Source organism: Dendrobates tinctorius, unplaced genomic scaffold, assembly GCF_039654945.1.
Source record: "Dendrobates tinctorius isolate UK_male_01 unplaced genomic scaffold, ASM3965494v1 ptg000143l, whole genome shotgun sequence".
Classification (NCBI taxonomy): Eukaryota; Metazoa; Chordata; class Amphibia; order Anura; family Dendrobatidae; genus Dendrobates; species Dendrobates tinctorius.
In genome coordinates, this window is record NW_027361810.1 from 2,572,752 (window position 1) to 2,589,008 (window position 16,257).

The 16,257-nt window shown below is 45.8% G+C and overlaps 1 long non-coding RNA gene across 1 annotated transcript in view; it reads right to left on the reverse strand.

Moving 5' to 3' along the window:
• Nucleotides 1-668: 668 nt before the first annotated feature.
• The window catches only part of LOC141049151 (uncharacterized), a 77,919-nt gene continuing 62,330 nt past the window's right edge, over nt 669-16,257 (reverse strand). The window contains exon 3 of the long non-coding RNA XR_012220265.1: nt 669-941. This is a non-coding gene — a long non-coding RNA (uncharacterized lncRNA). The remainder of the gene's footprint in view (nt 942-16,257) is intronic.

Below are 16,257 nucleotides of genomic sequence, written 5' to 3' on the forward strand. Positions count from 1 at the left end.
TTTAAATTAATCCCAAGGAATTCCTCTTATCACAAATGGGATTATATGATGATAAAGGGGCCATTGTGGTGGTCTCTCCTTTGTGCCTGCACTGGGTTTATATACATGGCAGACAATGCTATTGTCCCTTGTGTCATAACCTCTGTGATGTGCTGCTGCTTTTCATAGATAAAAAAAAAAATATTATGGAAAAATGTAAAGTCCTAATGCTGCAGCAAAGGCGGCAGAGAACGCAGGCAGCCATAGAAGGCCCATACAAAAACAGCAGGCAGGAAATTAAAAAAAATCTCTCATAAATATTCACACCCCTCCCATATACTGCTGGCCTTCTTTTAATTAAACGTCATTCACTTGTAACAATGTAAAGAATATTTAACCGCTGGAGAGAGAAAAAAAGGGTAAAAAGTCTCTAATTTCATAGGCAATATTGTATCAGGTTAGAATATGTATCAGTTTGGTTTTGTTACATTATCTAATTTACTTTAAATATTTCTAAAAATATTTGATATTTAATACAAATATTTAATTATAAATAAAGAACTAAAGTGTAATTTTCCCATAATATAAAGATATATCAAGACGTCATGTTCATATGATTGTTGGCAATTCAATGTATTTATTTTAGTAGTTATTACATTTTGTATTTCCTTTTTTGTTTACTACTTTTTTTGTATTCTACACATGTAAATATTGTTTAGAATACTTCAATATTAAATATAGGACATACGATGTAACCGGCGTTTTCCAATACGTTGCTAGTTCCTGGAGATGAAGGCTTGGGCAGTGATCAGGAGGATTAATGTTCAGTTTTATCTGGAATATAAGTATCAGGACGTCTGTAAGGTGATTGACCATTGTTCTAGGGCTTCATGGGCTTCTTATGAAATCTGAGGCCTTTATATCTTGCTGGGAAAATGCCCTTGAAGCAGCCGGGTGAAAGTCTTCAATGGAACCCAAAAAAAGCAGAATAGAATTTATGTTAATCCATCATAAGGCCTCTGTCAGGAATATAGCATGAATACTATTTGCAGCAAAACACTCTATTCTGCAGCGAGGTAAACAAGACCCCCAACCTCAAAAGGAGGCAACGCGCTCCTGGCTCTATGAAATTAGGCTTGACACTTTAATAGTTCCCCTGCGTGAAGGAGCCCCATCACTGTGCAGAGGTTACAGGGGCCGCTCCTTCCCTGCATTGCATTAGTCTCAGATTGTCATCTGTGTATATGTAAAATGCAGAAATCTTGGCGCCCCCTCTTTGATGATATCACTGATGAATGCTATAGACCCCTGGTTATCCTGCGATCTAGAAGAATGGTGGTCTTTGCTATTATTTTGGAACGTTTTCATACAATATGGCATCAAGGAGTGCAGCCATATTGGTGGATACTTTTTTATCAAATTTTAAATGTAATTTTTCTTTTAATTTTTGAAGAAAATATTCCACCTTGAATATATCAATCACTGTCTTTAGGCATCAAATCAATAACTGTTCAAGGGTGACTCAACCAAGCAGGCGATCACATCTTTCAGAAGCTACAGTTATATAGATCATTACAATAGTGATGCGGGTCTGAGGCCCAGGAGAGACGAATGACTGCGCTCAGTGCAGCAGGTCACAGGCACAGGAGCAGAGAGAAATAGATAATATTCTACAATACATCGTGCAGTCTGCTACAATTGTATCACATCGAGTTTAGACAATTCTCTATTGGGTAAACACATCAGCACAGATCTTTCTCCTTTCCTTATACACTGCTCAAAAAAATAAAGGGAACACTTAAACACCAGAATCTAACTCCAAGTGAATCAAACTTCTGTGAAATCAAACTGTCCACTTAGGAAGCAACACTGATTGACAATCAATTTCACATGCTGTTGTGGAACTGGAATAGACAACAGACAGAAATTATTGGCTATTATCAAGACACCCTCTATAAAGGAGTGGTTCTGCAGGTGGGGACCACAGACCACATCTCAGTATCAATGCTATCTGGCTCATGTTTTGGTCACTTTGGAAAGTTGGTTGTGCTTTCACACTCGTGGTAGCAAGAGACGGATTCTACAACCCACACAAGTGGCTCAGGTAGTGCAACTCATCCAGGATGGCACATCAATGCAAGCTGTGGCAAGAAGGTTTGCTGTGTCTGTCAGCATAGTGTCCAGAGGCTGGAGGAGCTACCAGGAGACAGGCCAGTACACCAGGAGGCGTGGAGGGGGCTGTAGGAGGGCAACAACCCAGCAGCAGGACTGCTACCACCGCCTTTGTGCAAGGAGGAACAGGAGGAGCACTGCCAGTGCCCTGCAAAATGACCTCCAGCAGGCCACAAATGTGCATGTGTCTGTACAAACTGCTAGAAACCGACTCCATGAGGATGGTCTGAGTGCCCGACGTCCATAGATGGGGGTGGTGCTCACAGACCAATACCGTGCAGGATGCTTGGCATTTGCCACAGAACACCAGGATTGGCAAATTTGCCACTGGCGCCCTGTGCTCTTCACAGATGAAAGCAGGTTCACACTGAGCACATGTGACAGACATGACAGAGTCTGGAGACGCCGTGGAAAGCGATCTGCTGCCTGCAACATCCTTCAGCATGACCGGTTTGACAGTTGGTCAGTAATGGTGTGAGGGGTGGCATTTCTTTGGAGTGCTGCACAGCCCTCCATGTGCTCGCCAGAGGTAGCCCGACTGCCATTAGGTACCGAGATGAGATCCTCAGACCCCTTGTGAGACCATATGCTGGTGCGGTTGGCCCTGGGTTCGTCCTAATGCAGGACAATGCCAGACCTCATGTGGCTGGAGTGTGTCAGCAGTTCCTGCAGGATGAACGCATTGACGCTATGGACTGGCCTGCCCGTTCCCCAGACCTGAGTCAGATTGAGCACATCTGGGACATCATGTCTCGCTCCATCCACCAACGTCACGTTGCACCACAGACTATCCAGGAGTTGGCAGATGTTTTAGCCCAGGTCTGAGGAGATCCCTCAGGAGACCATCCGCCGCCTCAACAGGAGCATGCCCAGGCATTGTAGGGAGGTCATACAGGCATGTGGAGGCCACACACACTACTGAGCATCTTTTCCTTGTCATGAGGAATTTCCTCTGAAGTTGGATCAGCCTGTAATTTGATTTTCCACTTTGATTTTGAGTATCATTCCAAATCCAGACCTGTATGGGATATTCATTTCGATTTACATTGATAATTGTTATTTTTTTTATTGTTCTGAACACATTCCACTATGCAATGAATGAAAATTTTCAACTGGAATATTTCATTCAGAGATATCTAGGATGTGGTGTTTTAGTGTTCCCTTTATTTTTTGAGCAGTGTAGTTTGATACAATGTAGCAGTGCAGGTAAAATGTAGGCGTCTTAGGGTGAGTTTCCACTTAGTGCATTGCGTGCGCTTTGGACGGAGCGGAAACCCCGCTCTGCCCAAAGTGCCGCCCCCTTATGTACGCGCAGTGCTTCCGGATGTGCTCATTGAACACATCCGGAATCACCGCAGCATGTACATAGAGTAGGCTATTTACCTTGCGGAGACATGCTGCGGTCTAAAAAGATGCGCTGCATGTCTGGTTTCGTGGGTGTGTCACCCGCGTATTAGGATGCACAGTGGAGCTGGGATTTCATAAAATCCCGTCCACTATGCTGTAACGTGGACGCTGCGGCTGTATGCAGCGTTCAACCCGCAGCTAATCCGGATGTAATCCTGAATGTGGAAACGTACCCTTAAAGGGAAGCTTTAATCAAAAAATGATCAATTATTTAAATCTAATTTTTTTTGTGTTTCATGCATTTATTATTTATTTAGCTCTGTCATATTCTGCAGCACTTTACAGGAATTGTCATTGCTGTCTCCATTGGGGTTCACAATCTAGATTCCTGATCAGTCTTTGGAGTATTGGAAGAAATTGGAGAAGCCGGAAGAGACCCACCCAAAAACGGGGAGAACATACAAACTCCTTGCAGATGTTGTCGTTGTTGGGATTTGAACCCAAGACCCCAGCGCTGCAAGGTCACAGTGATAATCACTGAGCCAGAGTGCTTCCCTATACATGGCACAGTGCTAACCACTGAACCACCATGCTGCCTTCTATATAGCACAGTGGTGCTAACTACTGAGTCACCATGCTGCCCTATATATAGTACAGTGCTAAGCACTGTGCCACAGTGCTGCATATATAGATTGCAGTGCTAACCACTGAGCCACAGTGCTGGCCTACATATAGTACCGTGCTAACCACTAAGCCACAATCCTCAGGCCATTCCCAGCGTCCGGCACCCAGGAGCAATGTAAGGCTGTCAACACCTGGAGTCACTGAGCTGGGTCGGCTCCGGGTGTATAGGGGCCACTCATAACAGCGACCCCTCGTCAAGCCATGATGGGTCATCGCAGACACCCAGGGATCGCCCAGTGCTTGTGCTGATGCGGTCAGCATTTAATATGGGGCACTGTAAGTAGTGTAAGGAGGTGACCGAGATCGTCACATGCCTCTTCCTCTTCGGACACTGTTCACATGGATAACGTGCAGCACTTTGTCATTTATCAATGCTAATGTGTTCCTGTAATGTTACTGTATTGTGTATGGATTTGATATGTACTGTTTATGAGATTAATTCATTCAAGAGGCTGAGACTGGGGACAAGATTTATGTCAATGCGGGTCCATCATGTTTGAGGGTCCCCTACTCGAATGGGACCGGGTAACATTTATCAGGGAAGAAGGGCCCCGGGGACCATATGTGGTGGCGGTGTAAGTGGTCTCCAGCATTTAGGAGAGACAGGTGCGGGAGGCGCAGTATTGTGTGCAGCCGCCTGCAACGGTCGCAGCCCCTACAGAATGCCAGAGGGCAGAGGCGCCCTTGAAAGAACCGTTGGCCACAGTTGGGCCACGGGAGCAGAAGGCTCCAAGTGCTCTGAGCCGGCCGCTGGTGGAGGAAAGAAGTCAGAGCCACAGTGGAGAGTCTTCCTCCAGCAAGTCTTCGAGTCACACCTTTATTATAGATCACTGCCAGAATGCGGCCCACCACGTCGGGCATCGGCTTTGTATTGAGTAGAGGCGACTCCTTTAAGTGAGTTGTGCCAGTTGCACCAGATGAAGACAGGCAAGACACCGTAACACGTCTCCTGAAGGGGCAAGGAGCCCTGAACGGCACCAGGACTAGGTGTCAGTAGTGACCAGTACGGTCACAGTTGAAGGATTTTTGTATTGTTTCCCCCTCCTCCAAGTTTCTTTGCACACGGTTGCGCATCCCCTGATGGGTTATGGTACTAAAACTCTGAAGGGGTTAATCACACAAGAATGGACTGTGCCGTTTACCCTTGAACTATTGTTGTTTTAACCCTGAACTGCCCCTGCGAACGTACAAGCAGCACACTAGTTTTAAAGGGACTGTACTCTACTAACGGAGGGAGGAGGAAAATTTGAATAGGAGGACCCGAGGAGCGAGCAGGATTATATGTGCTGTTGCTGAGTTGGCCAGTGGGCCAGTGTGGTCGTTGTCATTGATTTCCTGTGTTTGGACACCCGCAGCAGGAAAAGACTGGCTCACAAACCTGGACTGTTGTTAGTGAGCACGTTATGTGAACCGGGGGAGCCGGGGTCAGTCGGACCCGTGTTAAAAGAACTTGAACTCTATTTTCCAAGGTTCCAACCGAGTGGAACCGAAGTCACGAATGACCCACAAGAAGCGTTGGACTAAGACTGTATTAACTTTATAAATGTTTTAAAAATGCTAACAGTTTTAAGTTACAGGTGCCGCCATGGTCGGGGACGACCATATTTTAGAAGGGAGGAGTGTAAGGAGGTGACCAAGATCGTCACATGCTTCTTCCTCTTTGAACACTGTTCACATAGATTACGTGTGGAACCTTGTCATTTATCAATGCTAATGTGTTCCTGTAATGTTAGTGTATTGTGTATGTATTTGATATGTACTGTTTATAAGATTAAGAATAGTGAAGGGTAATAGTATATGACAATAGATGGATTAGAACAGAGGGGGCATACTAGAGATAGGAAATAGGAGTATTAGCCTAGGTATAGTCAGCATAGGGGTTTTTCAGATGGGGTGGGGTTACAGGGTGTTGCAGCATAAAGCAGTGGGACATAGGGTAAGATTAGCATTATGTAGGGGGTCCTATAGCTAGCACTATATAGGGGCAAACTATGACTAGTTCTTTGTGAGGGCATACTAATATAGGTGCTATATAGGGGCAGACTTTTGCTGGTACTACATGAGGATACAATAAAATTGTCCCTATATATAAGCACTGAGACTGGCACTATATAGGGGTACACTAGGGCTACCACTGTATGCTGAATACGGGGCCCTGTGTAAAGTCGCTCTGAGATTGCCACTCTTTAGATGGCACACCGGGGCTGTCAATAGAATCCTAGAATGGTAGAGTTGGAAGGGATCTCCGGGGTCATCGTGTCCAACTCCTTGCTCTATGCAGGAGTCACTAAACCATCTCAGACAGATGTCTGTCCAGCCTATGAAGACTTCCATTGAAGGAGAACTCACCACCTCTCTTGGCAGCCTGTTCCACTCATTGATCTCCCTCACTGTCAAAAGTTATTTTTAATATCTAATCTGTATCTTCTCCCTTTCAGTTTCACCCCATTGCCTCTTGTGTCTCCATGTGCAAGTGAGAATAATGATGATCCCGCTGCACTGTGACAGCCCTTCAGATATTTGTAGACAGTACTAAGTCTCCTCTTAGTCTTCTTTTTTGCAGCTAAACATTCCCAGATCCTTTAGCCGTTCCTCGTAGGGCATAATTTGCAGTCCGCTCACTATCCTGATCTCTCTTCTCTGAACTTGCTCCAGTTTTTCAATGTCTTTTTTACAATGTACTGGACCCAGTATTCCAGATGAGGCCTGACCAAAGAGGAGTAGAGGGCAATAATGACTTCATATGATCAAACCTGACACTGATATCAAACATAAATCCAATCAAACATCATATAAGTGAATGGGAAGAGACTTGACACTTGTCCCTTAGCCGTCTGCTCTGTGACTTTGTATAGACCATATATTGTATATGGCCCCAATGCAATTATAGTGTAACACACCCAAGCTCCTAGCGAGTGGCGGAGGCTTCACCCGGGACCTTTGGGCTGAGTGCTGCCATAATTCGCTCCGATGCGGCTCTGCGGCAGATCATGAGCAGATCTTGTCACCGAACAGATTACGCACCTGTTAGAATGTGTTGGGAATACAGCAAAGACCTAGAGCTCCACTTCTACTAAGAAGATAATTTAAGATTACAGCTCATTATCCCTTCTGAAACACAAGGGCCATGTGGGATTATACAGACCTTAAGAGGCTCCCTGCGGGTTTGGCTTTACCAAGCATCAGATCGGCATTAAGCGATCAGCCTGCTCGCACGCTGGAAGAGTCGCCAGCACAATGGGAATGATACATTGTATCAGGCAGGAGAGGGGATTGTGTCCGGAAGATGAGGAGTAACCTGGAGATAATGAAGGAAAGAGAACAATCGTCTCAGCAAAAGTGCAGAAAATCCTACACGGAGCTGTGCGGCATTCCTCCTACAATGCACAGATCTAAAGATAATTATATATAACGCATCTATCTCTTATCTATCTCTTATCTATTACTTCTGTCACTTTATTTGGTAATAACCCTGGAACGTTTCAATGGATCCCACTGATTCTGAGAATGTTTTTCGTGACATACTATCAATTGCATTAATGGAAATGAGTCTCGACAACATCCTACCGATCAGACCATGGGTCTGAAGAAAGCAAGAATCCATCAACTTGACTACAGCTCCACTATGCACAAGAACCGGTAGTGGAGGAAATGTACACACCTTGGTCGCCTCCCTCCACATGACCTGGGGATCGCGGCTTTTGTGATGGAGAATGTACTTTGGCGCGAGCTGGGCACACATGATGAAATGATCCCTAAGACCACAGTAAAAACATGCCCCGGTCCCATGGCGAACACGAAGATACTTCAGGTTACCCGAACATATAGCTTCCCATGTAACGACAGCCAGGTGATGGTAAAAAAATTAGCTGGGAGCCTCGCTGCATTGAGAAACCTCAGACTTTCCTGCAAGGTGGTAGTTTTGTAGTCTTTCAGCACAGGCTGTACACAACAGAAAGTCTGACATATCCTGACATACAGGTCCTTCCTGGTCTTATTCTCAATAATACACTTCTCTGCACTTATTTCTTCAGACACCAGAGACCGTACTCCAGATACTGGGGGAGGTGGTCACCTGTCCATCTCCTCCTCTTGAGACTGCCGCCTCGCACCCAAGACTCTGCAAAAGGCAATATCCAGTACCTGATACTAATTACCCACAGTTAACTAGAGTCAAGGTTGCCAAAATTCACCTTTAGAAACATGGAGTCAAAGAAAACCCTCGGATTCAACATATCCAGCCCACCCTCTCTCCGCCGTAGGTATGTTATTCCCCTCTTTATTAGGTTCAACCTATTCCCCCACAAGAGCTGGAAGAACAGGCTGAGGAACCTCGCTGAGAAAGATTCTGGCAAAGGGAAAGCGACAGAGACATACAAGAAAACGGGGACCAGGTACGTCTTCAACATTGTGACCCTTTCTCTGTAGGTCAGCCTCCAGTTCTTCCATCGCTGAACCTTTGCGTTTCCAATTTCTCCTCCCAATTTAGCATGGCATTATCATCCCTCCCAAATTTAACCCCTAGGATCTTAATATGGGTGGAGGCTTTGGCAAACTGCGGCAGATCAAAGCTGGGCTCAGTATCTAATGTCCACAGAGACTGACTCTTCTCAAGGTTGACCAGAGACCCGGAGGCCTCTGAGTAGCTTCTGATGGACGCAGATAACATCTGCACCTCTCGAGGATTGGAGATCACCAATGTCACATCGTCCGCATAGGCAACAACATTCAGAGGCGGGCAGTGGGGGACCGGCACCCCCTGAAAATCGCACTCCTGCAGTGACCTCAGAAACGGGTCTAGGGGAAAAACATACAGGAGCGGACTCATTGGGCAGCCCTGTCTCACCCCCGCCCCAACTCCAAAAGTGTCACCCTGTCAACCATTAATCAGAGGAAAGCTCACCGCCTCTCTGTACAACGTCTTCAGCCAATCCACAAATTGTCCTGGAATACCATACTTTGACAAAGTGGCCCTCAGATAGTCATGATCAACCCTGTCAAAGGCTTTAGCCTGGTCCAGACTAACAACATATCTCCCACACCGCAGAGCTTTACATCTCTCAAACATCTCTCGTATCGAGATGACTGCTCCAGAGATGTTCCGCCCTTTTACTGTGCCAAACTGAGAGCCTGCCAATGGTGTCGGGGACAAACAGACTAATCTAGAAAATAGGATCTTTGCTAGAATCTTCCTGTCCACATTCAAGAGGGCAATCGGCCTCCAGTTCTTGATGTCACTCGGCTCTTTACTTTTAGACAGCAGAATTAGCGAGGACACCCTCATGGATGGAGGCATCAGGTGATTTTCTAGACAATTTCTGTAAACATCCACGCGGATTGGAGCCAGGAGGTCTCTGTATTTCTTCTAGAATTCTGCTGTTATACCATCCGGACCTGGTGACTTCTTCAGATATAACTTATCAATGGCCTCCTTAACTTCCTCCACCGTTATTTCTGCTGTCAAAGGAGAGAAGTCCAGATCATTAGTATCAGGCACTGGAGTTGCCTCCAAGAATTGAGTCATCTTATCTTTATCCAAAACTTTCCTCTGAAACAAGTCAGCATAGTAAGATCTCACCACCTCCAGGATACCCTCCCGTGAATCCTGCAATACACCCTGGGAGTCGGTGAGACCCGTGACCAATTTATTGGCCACCCTCTCCCTGCAATTCTCAAAGGGATCAGGAGCCCCTAAAGGGCCTGTCACACTAAGCGATATCGCTAGCAATATCGCTGTAACATCACTGATTGTGTGATGTTATAGCGATATTGCTAGCGATATCGCTACATGTGATACTTACCTCCGACCGCTCCCCCGCTGGTTATCGCTGATCGCGCGAGAACGTCCTGGACCATTTCTCGTCGTTGGCTTCCTGTGGCGCCGACGAGCAACGCGTGGACGCGGGCGGGAGGATGTCAGGATCGCCGCGTCTGACAGGTAAGTAGCGACCCCTGACCGCTGCTATGTCGCTGGTGAGATCTGCCTGTGTGGCAGCTCACTAGCGACCACTTAGCGATGCACCAGCGATCCATATCGTTGTCGGGATCGCTGGTGCAGCGCTAAGTGTAACGGTACCATAAGGTTCCATATTCCCATTCAAAAACCAGGGAGGTATACCTGCGATACTGATACTGCCTTATCTCAGATTTCAGCCGGTCAATCCTCTCTGTTATCCCCGCCTGAATACAGTGACTCCAATTCCTGACGAAGTCTTAAGCTGCAGTCACACATAGCGACTTACCAGCGATCCCGACAACGATATCACCTTGTCAGGATCGCTGGTGAGTCGCTATGTGATCGCTGGTGAGCTGCCAAACAGACGGTTTCACCAGCGATCAGCACAGCGATGCCAAGCGCCCGGCATCGCTGTGTTCGTTAGCGCTGACGCCATATCCCTGTAAAAAAATAGAATTAAAATAAAATATATTGTTATTCTCACCTCCCAACGTCCCGTGCAGCCTTCCCGCCTCTCTCCACACTCCGGTCCCAGTAATCCTTTGCGAGAATGACCGCGAGAATGTCACGGTCTCGCGGCAGCGTGACGTTTCGCGGTCATTCGTGCAAAGGATCACTGGGACCGGGAGCGTGGAGAGAGGCTGGAATGCTGCGCTGGACGTCGGAAGGTGAGAATAACAATATTTTTTATTTTTTTTTTATTTTTTACAGCTGATCGCTGGTCTCCCGCCTGTCACACACAGCGATGCGTGCTGGCCAGCGGGAGACCAGAGACGAAAAATATGTCCAGAGGTTTCTCGCAGCGATCAGCGATACTGGCAGGGGGGCCGCTCGCTGATCGCTGTCACACACAGCGATCTCGCTGGTGAGATCGCTGTTGTGTCACAAAAGTTGTGACTCAGCAGCGATCTCGCTAGCGAGATTGCTATGTGTGACTCCCGCTTTAGGTACTGTCCATACTTACGCCTCACCTTATTAACTGACAGTCTCTTCAGGAGGGATCTGATATCATCCTTGACGTCCTCCCACCAGTCAGCTGTGTTGTCATAGAATTCCACACTCTGTAGATGACCCTGAAAAGGAAGTGGACACAACTCCGAACATGCATGTCATCCAGGAGGCTGGAATTTAGCTTCCACAACCCTCTACCAGTGTCAGGACGGTTAGTGGTCCCCAGGCAAAAACTCAAAGCAAGGTGGTCAGACTAATGGAAGATCTTCTTACTCATGGCACTGTCAGCTTCAGTAAGACTTACAACAGCTTCTGTTGGAACATGAATAAGAGAATTTTGGCTTCTGACCTCCCTGTGTGAAAGAGTCAGTCAGTCCGGCCTGCAAAATGACGCTACTTAAGACTTTGCCATCCCTGGTCACTGTTCTGACTGAGGAACTATCACCAGATGTCATTATGACATTAAAGTCTCCCGCCATTACCACCGGAGAGAGGTGGAGAGATACGGCTTGACATTATTGAACAGCTGGATCCTGTCAGTCACTGTCTGTGGCCCATAGATATTAATAAGCCGGAGCCATCTACCATGAACTGTGACATCTAGGACCAGACACCTTCCCCTAACCACCTCTGTCATCCTATGTACAGTCACATTGTTTGTGTTAAATAGGACAGCGACCCCGGCGTAAGGCTCTACAGCCTGTGACCAGAAAGATGGACCGGACCGCCATTCGCTCTCAGCCTCTCTCACAAGCCCCAGAGATGTCATTCACGTTTCCTGTAGGAAGATGACACCTGTGTCCAGGTATCTAAGATGGTCATTTACCACATGTCTCGTTCTTCTCACCTTATTGCTGTTCACATTAGTTGATGTAATTTTTGAAGAAAACCCCACCATAAGAATATATAAGAGGAGCAGAGACATAGAATCCATGTCTGATGCTACGTTAGTGTCTATGGGTAAGGGCTTCCGCTTTGTAGGCAGATGGTCCTCTATATCCCTGTCACATTCTATTTCTATTCTTTTAAGTTCCTGTTCAAAACTTCCATCTGTATTAGACAGAACTCTATATCTGTTAGACACGACCATCACACCAACACCGCTGCTGAGTTTTTTCCTGGCATTTTTGTCACTGTCATTTTAATCCTTGGGTTTACGGGAGGACGTGTTTTTTTTTCCTCCTTTTGGTCTGCTTGATGTTACCATTATCAAGTAGTAATGGAGAATCAGATGCTGGCTTTGGGGGATGACCTCCATGCTCCCCTGTGCATCATGTGCCCCCTGTTGCTCTGGTGTTACATGGTCGGACTCCTGGTGGATTTCTGATCTAGTGAGTATCTCCCCTGACATTAATGGCTCCTCTTCCCGAGCCTCTGCCTCTACAACCAAATCCTCATAAGGAAAGTCCCTGCAGATGTTATGCCAGGCATCTGGACAGTCCTTGTGAGGGTGGCCAATCTTAACACACAGGTTGCACCTTATATTTTGCCAGTCTGCCTCTGCATGGCCTACTTCCCTGCACAGATGCACTTGACCACAGTACAGGCATTTGCCAGATGACCTGTTTGCCACATTTAAAGCACTTATGATGCTGCCCACAGTAGAAGCAATGAAGTAGGAGTTGGGTAAGTGGGCAGTGATGTTGTTAAGCTGCCGCAGCTTTACCAGGACTTTCCACCCTCCCATCCAGATGCCATCATCGTCTCGATTCTTTGTGAGACCACAGACAAGGTCACTATGTCTCTGGAGCCACACCATGTAGCGGTCAGTTTTTTTTAAATTTGTATTCCTTAGCCTTCTGACTGAGCACTCCGCTTCTTAGCCTCAGATGTTTTTAATCACAGCAGGACCCTACCCCTCCACAGAGATATAGATTTCAGTCCAAGAGACGATTCACATTAGGTTCCCATAGAGATGACTTTAGTCTAAGAGTGGATTGGCATTAAGTTAGGTCCTGGAAACGAGAATCACCTTAATGTGGCTTCCAGGTACACATGAATTGGCCAATTTATGCTCTAAGCAGTCTCAATTTTTCATATATCTAGTGCAGTAATGCAATTCAATTTTCATATTTCATATTTGCATGCTATAGCACTACAAAGTGCTGCCTTACTTGTTTGATTTCTCCCTATTTGTCTTAGTTATATTCATGTACATAGGGGCAGTATTATAGTAGTTATATTCTTGTACATAGAGGCAGTATTATAGTATTTATAGTCTTGTACATAGGGGCAGTATTATAGTAGTAACATTCCTGTACATAGGGGGCAGTATTAAAGTAGTTATATTCTTGTACATAGAGGCAGTATTATAGTAGTTATATTCTTGTACATAGAGGCAGTATTATAGTATTTATAGTCTTGTACATAGGGGCAGTATTATAGTAGTTATATTCTTGTACATAGAGGCAGTATTATAGTATTTATAGTCTTGTACATAGGGGCAGTATTATAGTAGTAACATTCCTGTACATAGGGGGCAGTATTAAAGTAGTTATATTCCTGTACATAGAGGCAGGATTATAGTAGTTATATTCTTGTACATAGGAGCAGTATTATAGTATTTATAGTCTTGTACATAGGGGCAGTATTATAGTAGTTACATTCTTGTAAACAGGGAGCAGTATTATAGTAGTTATATTCTTGTACATAGGGGCAGTATTATAGTAGTTATATTCTTGTACATAGGGGGTAGTATTAAAGTAGTTATATTCTTGTACATAGGGGCAGTATTATAGTGGTTATATTCCTTTTCATAGGGGCAGTTGTTATGAATGAGTCACCGGAGGAGGAGAAAACAAAAATACAAGCTAAGTCCAGAAAACCGGAGAGGTTGGTAGCTATCGGATTGCAGACCCCTGATCCTATACACCACAACTAACAGTAGCTGTGGGGGGTTCCTGCGGTGCCCTAGACCCCTCGTCACAGCCGGAGAACTACATAAGCCTAAAGAAGGAAAGGGGAAATCTAAACTGCGCCAGAGCAGACCCCAAAGCAAAAGACAGCCCTCAACATGTATTGTCGGTGAAAAACAGATGAAAACACAAACACAGACAGAAAGACAGGCTGAGGAAACGATGGGGCCCAACTAACTAGATAGGACAGGACAGAAAAGATGCTGGCTACAATCCGCAAAAAACCCTACCAAAAATATCCCAACCGTCTGATAGGGAAAAAGGCCCTGAAGTTGCTAGACTTCAAAATCACTATATCAGCACTCAGGTATATTCTGAAAACAGAGCAAAGAGATCAACTGATCAGAGACAAAAATGGAATTCAGCCAGTCCCAACCAGGACTGGCTGAACACAAACACCAAGAAAACCAGACAAAATCTCATGGAATAATAGCAGGGCAAAAACTTAGCTTTTAGTAGACAGGAACTAAGCTGGATGCAAGAGCTCAGAGCAGAAAGGATCACCAGCAGCCCTGCAGGGCGTCGGCTGCCTTATATCCACTCAGAAATTCCAGATGTCCAATCACACTCCGCCTGTTCAGATGACAGGTTCTTCCCATCCCAATCAATTTCACTACCTCTCTTCACCAGCAGAGGGAGTTAATCAGACATCAAAGGTGAAGGGGAGAATGAACTCACAACAGTACCTCCCCCTTGAGGAGGGGTCACCGAACCCTCATCCACGCCACCAGGGCGATCAGGATGTGCCCGATGAAAAGCACGAACCAATCTATCGGCATGAATATAGGATGCAGGGACCCAAGAATTATCCTCCTGGCCATAACCCTTCCATTTAACCAAATACTGGAGTCTCTGTCTAGCCAGACGAGAATCCAGTATCTTCTCAACCTCATATTCCACATTACCTTCAACCAATACAGGGTCAGGAGGTGCCACCACAGGAACTACTGGCTCAACAAACCTCTTTAACAGAGACTTATGAAACACGTTATGGATCTTGAATGTAACAGGAAGAGCCAATAGAAAAGAGACCGGATTAAGAATCTCCAAAATCTTGTAAGGTCCAATAAATCTAGGTTTAAACTTTGGAGAAGCCACCTTCATAGAGATATTCTTTGATGACAACCAAACCATATCACCCACCTTAAACTGGGGACCAATGGTGCTATGCCGGTTGGAAAACCGCTGGGCCTTTTCCTGGGAGAGAGACAACTTATCCACAACTTGATCCCAAATCTGGTGCATTCTCTCCACCACAGTGTCAACACCTGGGCAGGAAGAAGACTCCACCTGCCCTGAAGAGAATCGAGGATGAAACCCAAAGTTACAAAAAAAGGTGACATCAAAGTGGCAGAACTAGCTCTATTATTTAAAGCAAATTTGGCCAAGGGCAAAAATGAAACCCAATCATCCTGACCAGCAGAAATAAAACATCTCAAATACGACTCCAAAGTCTGGTTTGTTCTCTCCGTCTGCCCATTGGTCTGAGGGTGAAACGCAGAGGAGAAGGACAACTGAATTCCCAGCTTGGAACAGAAAGTCCTCCAAAATCTAGAAACAAATTGAACTCCTCTGTCAGATACAATGTTCTCAGGAATCCCGTGCAAGCGAATCACCTGTTGCAAAAACAAGGGCACCAACTCTGAGGAAGATGGCAACTTAGGGAGTGGTACAAGATGGACCATCTTAGAGAATCTATCACAAATCACCCAAATAACAGTCATTCTCTGAGAGACAGGCATATCAGAGATAAAATCCATTGAAATATGGGTCCATGGCCTCCTGGGCACCGGCAAAGGCATCAACAACCCGCGAGAACAAGGTTTAGACCGGGAGCAAGTCCCACAGGACTGCACAAAATTCCTGACATCACGAGACAAGACGGGCCACCAAAAAGACCGACTCGCCAGATCTCTAGTACCAAAAATACCTGGATGACCAGCCAATGCGGAGCATTGAACCTCAGACATCACTCTCTTCCTCCACTGGTCAGGAACATACAATTTTCCAATGGGACAACGCTCAGGTTTGTCCTCCTGAAACTCTTCTAGAACACGTCTCAAATCGGGCGAGATGGCAGAAAGAACTACCCACTCACCTAAGATGGTAGCAGGCTTGGTCACAATAGGAGAATCAGCAAAGAAACTCCTAGAGAGGGCGTCTGCCTTGACATTCTTAGTGCCCGGAAGAAAAGAGACCACAAAATCAAAACGTGTGAAAAACAAGGCCCACCTAGCCTGTCTAGGATTCAAG